This window comes from Notamacropus eugenii, chromosome 4, assembly GCF_028372415.1.
Source record: "Notamacropus eugenii isolate mMacEug1 chromosome 4, mMacEug1.pri_v2, whole genome shotgun sequence".
Classification (NCBI taxonomy): Eukaryota; Metazoa; Chordata; class Mammalia; order Diprotodontia; family Macropodidae; genus Notamacropus; species Notamacropus eugenii.
This window is the reverse complement of record NC_092875.1, coordinates 396827478-396833976: the sequence shown is the minus strand read 5'-3', so window position 1 is coordinate 396833976 and position 6499 is coordinate 396827478. Positions and strand designations below refer to the sequence as shown.

At 39.8% G+C, this 6499-nt stretch overlaps 1 pseudogene; it reads left to right on the top strand.

Moving 5' to 3' along the window:
• The first annotated feature begins 2534 nt into the window (after positions 1–2534).
• Positions 2535–4442, top strand: LOC140498584 (heat shock cognate 71 kDa protein-like; annotated as a pseudogene).
• Positions 4443–6499: the final 2057 nt, after the last annotated feature.

Genomic DNA, 6499 nt, shown 5'->3' with positions numbered 1-6499 from the left:
ATTGAAACACATTAAAAGAGGTGTTTTGCTACAAGATTGGAAATTAGTAGAGTTTTAAAACACAGGCTAAAGATTTTCTATTTTATTCCTTTAGGCAATATGGAGACACTAAGATTTTTGAGTATTGGAATGACACACAGGAATTTCAAAAGGAGTAAAAGATAATCATACCTTTCATGGTAGCATGAGTAATGTTGACTTGATTAACAATTCCTAAAGAAGTGGTAGAAGAGTGGAGGGTGGGAGAAAACAGAACAAATGATGGCAGGGTTGATTTTGAGTGAAGGCAGGGACTGGTGGAGTCCCAGGGTCCAGTACAATCATTATTAATGTCAACTACACCAGAGGGTTCACTTGAATGTTGAGTAGGTTATCTCCTCCCAGACGGAGAGATGAGAAAGTCTGTATTTCTGCACTGGGGAAGCAGTATAGAGGGGAAGAAATGTCAAGGTATACCTCCACTCCCTGATTCTGCTTGATGGGCAAGACAGAGGGACTGATAATGAATAGTTCAACTGACTTAGGTACAAAAATAATTTCTTTGCAGTTATGTCCAATAAGGAAACCATCTTTTTCTTAAGGCTCCCACTCTGATAATAAACTGTATGTTAAGAAGCAGTCTGGTCCTTTCATATTGTATGTTCCCCTATAGAGCTTGTCACTATACTTTTCACAAATATAGTGTTTATAAGATGAATAAATAAATGAATGAAGGGATGAATTATTAATGAATGAAAAATCAAGTTATTATGACATATTCCTTTGAGAATTAATGTATATTAAAGCTACTATTTCAAGAGTATCATTGATTTCTTAGTAATGGATCAGTGTTACATATAAGAGCTGAGTTGACAGAGGGGTAGGAAGAAGTGCTCTCTAACTCATCTGACAAAATTGTTCCGCAAAGATCTAGAAAATGAATGATTGATTCTTAATCCAGAAATCAATGGAAAAAAAAAACAGTGAGTCATTTTTCCACATCATATAATTATTAGGTGATAGATAGAGATTCCTGTGGGCACTTAAGATGGGGAGTGGGTAGAGTGATCATGGAAAACATTCTAGCACATGGAATCTGAAAAATCCCAGACCCATACAGGAGGACCCAGACGTTATGCAGGATGTAGGAATAGTCTCAGACTAGTAGTTCTATTATTCATTATCCAGTTGTGGGTCATAACTCCATGGTAGATTGTGGGAGTGAGGGGACCTGTACCTAGGAATAACATTCCAGAGTAAGTAGTTTTTGTTGCCTCAGGCTGTGTACTGAGGCAGGAACAATTTCAAAAGCAAATAGAAACTATGTAACTCTGGCCCTGAGGCAGTCAGATGGATCTGTGCATACAGTGCTAGGCCTGGAGTCAAGAAGACTTGAGGTCGCATTTGGCCTCAGAGACTAAGTAGCTGCATGATCCTAGGAAAGTCACTTAACATTGTTTGCCTTAATCCACTAGAGAAGGAAATCACAAACCATTCCAGTATCATTGACAAGAAAATCTCATTCACAGCAATAGTGTGCTATGGTCCACAGAGTCATGAAGAATGTGGCACAACTGAACAACAACAACAATTCTGACTATAGGAGCCTACTAGAATCAGTTCTAGCCTCTAGGCCATATTGAAACCACTACAAAAAAACAAGGGCAAGAATCCTAAGCTAAAGGGAAGCCTGCAATTCTATCACTCAGAGTCAGCAAAAATTACTAGTTGAGTCCAAGAGAAATTTATCAGATTATCCGCAACAGTAACAAACCAGTGGGAGTATAGTGTAGACACAAACCCAGGTCTATAACTTCCAAAGATTGACAAGGATCAAACTTTGTTGTGGATCACACCACATCGGGAGCATAGAAAGTTTGCAAGCCTTGAGCCTGGGCTGTCCCTCACATTCTGGAATAATATAAAATAAAACATCTCAAGGAAGGAGTAGAAATTCCCCGGAGGACAAAAGCTCAGTTCAGACATTTCTGCTTCACTCTTACACCCCACCAAAGTTCAAAAAGCTTGACCGTAACATAAAATATGAAGTCAGGAAGTGGAAAAATGAGCAAGCAAATTAAAGAATCTTACCATAAACAGCTTTCATTAACCTGGGACACTCAAGACTCAAATCCAGAAGATAATTAATCTGAAACACCTACAGTCAAAGGCTCAAAAAAGAGAGAAAAAACAGCCTGAATACAAATTCAAGTAGAGTTTCTTCAAGACATGAAATAAGAATTTTAAGAGGTAAAAACTGATTTTAAAACCAAATGAAAGATCTAGAAAAAAATAAGTAATAAATGAGATCTATAGGGAAAAGATGAGGTAAAAACCTTATCCAAATGGAAAAAAATCTTTACAAAAACTAGAATAGACCAAAGCTAATGATTCTGTGATATATATATATATATATGTTCCTATGTATGTATATATGTATACCTGTATATATGTATGTATGTGTACTTTAAAACAAAGGTAAGGGTCTACTCAGCACAGCAGAAGCCCTTCTTTTTCCACAGCAGTCATTTATGACCCCCGAATCCCCAGCAACCATGTCAAAGGAACCTGCAGTTGTCATTGATCTTGGCACCACTTACTCCTGTGTGGGAGTCTTCCAACATGGGAAAGTGGAGATCATTGCTACTGACCAAGGAAACGGGGCCACCCCGAGCTATGTTGCCTTCACCAACACAGAATGTTTAATTGGTGATGCTGCAAAGAATCAAGTTGCAATGAACTTCACCAACACAATTTTTGATGCCAAACATCTGATTGATGGCAGATTTGATGATGCAGTTGTACAGTCAGACATGAAGCACTGGCCTTTTACATTGGTGAATGATGCAGGCAGGCCTAAAGTCCAAGTGGAATACAAAGGGGAGACCAAAGTTTCTATCCAGAAGAAGTGTCTTCTATGGTCTTGACAAAGATGAAAGAAATTGCTGAAGCTTACCTTGGGAAGACTGTCACAAATGTCATCATCACAGTACCAGTGTATTTCAACAATTCCCAATGTCAGGCCACTAAAGACGCTGGTCTCAATGTGCTCCGAATTGTCAGTGAGCCAACTGCTGCTGCTATCGCTTATGGCTTGGACAAAATGGTTGGTGCTGAGAGAAATGTATTGATCTATGACCTTGGGGGTGGTACTTTCGATGTCTCCATTCTTACATTGAAGATGGCATCTTTGAGGTCAAGTCTACAGCTGGGGACACCCACTTGAGTAGGGAGGACTTTGACATATGAATCGTCAACCATTTCGTTGTGGAGTTCAAGGGAAAGCACAAGAAGAACATCAGTGAGAACAAGAGGGCTGTTTGCCATCTTCACACTGCTTGTGAACATGCAAAACGCACCCTCTCTTCTAGTACCCAGGACAGTATTGAGATTGACTCCCTCTATGAAGGTACCGACTTCTATACATCAATCACTCGAGCCCATTTTGAAGAGCTGAATGCTGATCTCTTCCATGGCACACTGGACCCTGTGGAAAAGGCCTTAAGAAATGCAAAGCTAGATAAATCACAGATTCATGACATTGTCCTGGTGGGTGGTTCCACTCGAATTCCCAAAATCCAGAAGCTTTTGCAAGACTTCTTCAATGGCAAGGAGCTCAACTAGAGTATCAATCCTGATGAGACTTTTGCTTAAGGTGCAACTGTCCAAGCTGCCATTTTATGTGGAGATAAATCTGAGAATGTGCAGGACTTGTTGCTGTTGGATGTCACTCCTCTTTCCCTTGGAATTGAAACTGCTGGTGGAGTTATGACTGTTCTGATCAAACATAATACCACCACCCCCACTAAGCAGACACAAACATTTACCATCTATTTAGACAACCAACTTGGTGTGCTTATTCAGGTTTATGAAGGTGAGATGACAATGACAAAGGATAACAACCTGCTTGGCAAATTTGAGCTCACAGGAATCCCTCCAGCACCCAGGTGTGTTCCTCAGATTGAAGTAACATTTGACATTGATGCAAATGGCATTCTCAATGTTTCTGCTGTGGATAAGAGCACAGGCAAGGAGAAAAAGATCACCATCACCAATGATAAAGGATGTCTGAGCAAGGAAGACATTGAGTGTGTGGTCCAGGAGGCTGAGAAATACAAGGCTGAGGATGAGAAGCAGAAAGACAAAGTGTCTTCCAAAAATTCTCTTGAATCTTATGCTTTCAACATGAAGGCTACAGTGGAGGAAGAAAAATTGCAAGGCAAAACTGGTGATGAAGACAAACAGAAGATCTTTGACAAATGTAATGAAATAATCAACTGGCTGAGAAGGAAGAATTTGAGTATCAGCAGAAAGAGTTGGAGAAGGTCTGCAACCCCATCATTACCAAGCTGTACCAGACTGCAGGGGGCATGCCAGGAGGCATGTCTGGTGGATTCCCAGAGGGTGGATCAGCTCCATCTGCAGGTGCTTCTTCTGGACCCACCATTGAAGAGGTTGACTAAACAATAGAAGAAAGAGCATTCCACACAGCTTTTCCAAAAACTGAAGGATTCAAAATTTGTAGCCAAGGCAGTAGCTGTTTAAAAGTAACATTTAAGCTACTGTGTAAATCTGGGCATTCTGAATACTTGAATGTGGGCAGAGGGAGAGAAATGAACAACATTGCACTTTATCAGTACTGTAAACAAGTAGAAATGCAATTCTTGTCCTGGAGAATAAAAATTATATAAAATTGGCACCATAAAAAAAAGGTAAGGGGCAGCTAGGTGGCACAGTGAATATAATACTGACCCTGGAGGAAGGAGGATCTGAACTCAGATCTGGTCTTAGGCATTCGACATTTACTAGCTGTGTAAATAAGTCACTTAACTCCAATTGCCTTGCAAAAAAAAGGGCAAAAGACTGAATAAAAGAGAAATTATAAGGTATTTTCCAGCAAAAATGATTGACCTAGAAAATACATCAAAGAGAGATGATCTGGAATCATTGGAGTATCTGAAAGTCATGAAAAAATGACTAGATATCATATTTGAAGAAAACACAAAAGAAAAATACCCTTATAGGGAGACATGTGAAATTCAGGAGGAACTGTTTACTAAGCAAGACATTCCCAATCTTCGTGGGATGATCATATTGGTTTGAGCTATCTTTCAAGTGTAAGACTTAAAACGTCACTTCCTCCTCTAACTGTAATCCTATGGAAAATAGAAGGATATGCTGGTTAATGTCCCAACTATGTAGAACTCTCTCTTCCCTGCAACTTGCAGTTGTCTTAGCAATACTGAACTTTTTTGCTACTACTTTCACTCTAAAACTCAACATGGCATCCTGGAAAACTAGGAGAATGTGGAAGTGATGTGTGGTATGTGTTATTGAGCTCCCATCAAAGAGAAAAACTGTTGCCAGCAAGTCAATAAGTAGCATTCCAGGTTTCTAGCAGTAGAAGATGAATTACCATGTCACCTTGAGTGGACCTGATTTTAAAGTGATTGTTCTATCTCTAGGAATCAAGAGGAACACTTGAAATATGTACCTGTTCTCACTAGCCACATTCATGTCGATCTGACACAAGCTAATATAGAAGAAGGGCACATGCACAATTTCCTCTACTTTTCATGATGTGGAATCACAAAAAGTTACCTGAGTTACTGAACATGTGTTCTATATGAGGCTGTGTTGCTACCCAAATGACATAGGTATGCTATTTTAAAGTCATTGTGACCCTTAAATTTGAAGTACAAGAGAAGAAGAAAGGAAACTTGACTAACAGTTAGTTGGTGGATGGTCCCTTTGATGGGCATGTAACCATGATATTTAGACCCTATGTAGCCCAAAGTGACAGCTACTGATGATATTTATGTTTGAACTCCACAACAAGTTTCTATCTGGCTTTGACTTTTTTATATCTTCCCTAACAGTTTCCAATTTTACTGACAAGTCATTTTTTTATTTGAAATTCTTCATTGCAATTTGAAAGCCACAGTTTGAATCTGGGCTTCAGATTCTAAAAAGCATTTCAAATTTAAAGAAAGAGTTGTAGCAAATGTTGTATATAACTTTGAGCGAATAAAGCTAGGATTAGTGGCCCTTGTGTAACACCTCAAAAATGCCCATATAGAAGGTCAGAGCTGAATTGAAATTTTGAAATACAAATAGAAATGTGAAGAAAAATATTTTAAGAGGGGGGCAGAGCCAAGATGGCCAAGTAGAAAGATACATGTACTCTAGAACTTCCCCCACAGCCCACAAAATAACTGTAGAAAGGACTCTCAACAAAGAGTAGAGCAGCAGAAGCCACAGAACAACAAAGCAAAAGACGTTTCCAGCCAAAGGTAACCTGGAAGGCCTACTGGAAAGGTCTATCTCATGGGACGCTGAGCAAAGTGGAGCCCAGCCCTGAACATGTGGCACTGGGAAGAAAAGGACCTGAACAGACCTTCCAGGGAGAGCTCCTAGCAGGGAGGGTCCCAGATACCTCAACCCACAAGTGACAAAGGAAGTTCCAAAGGTCAGTGGGAAAGGGCTTTCACAGCTGGGTGAGAGGGACCAGGGTTTCTTC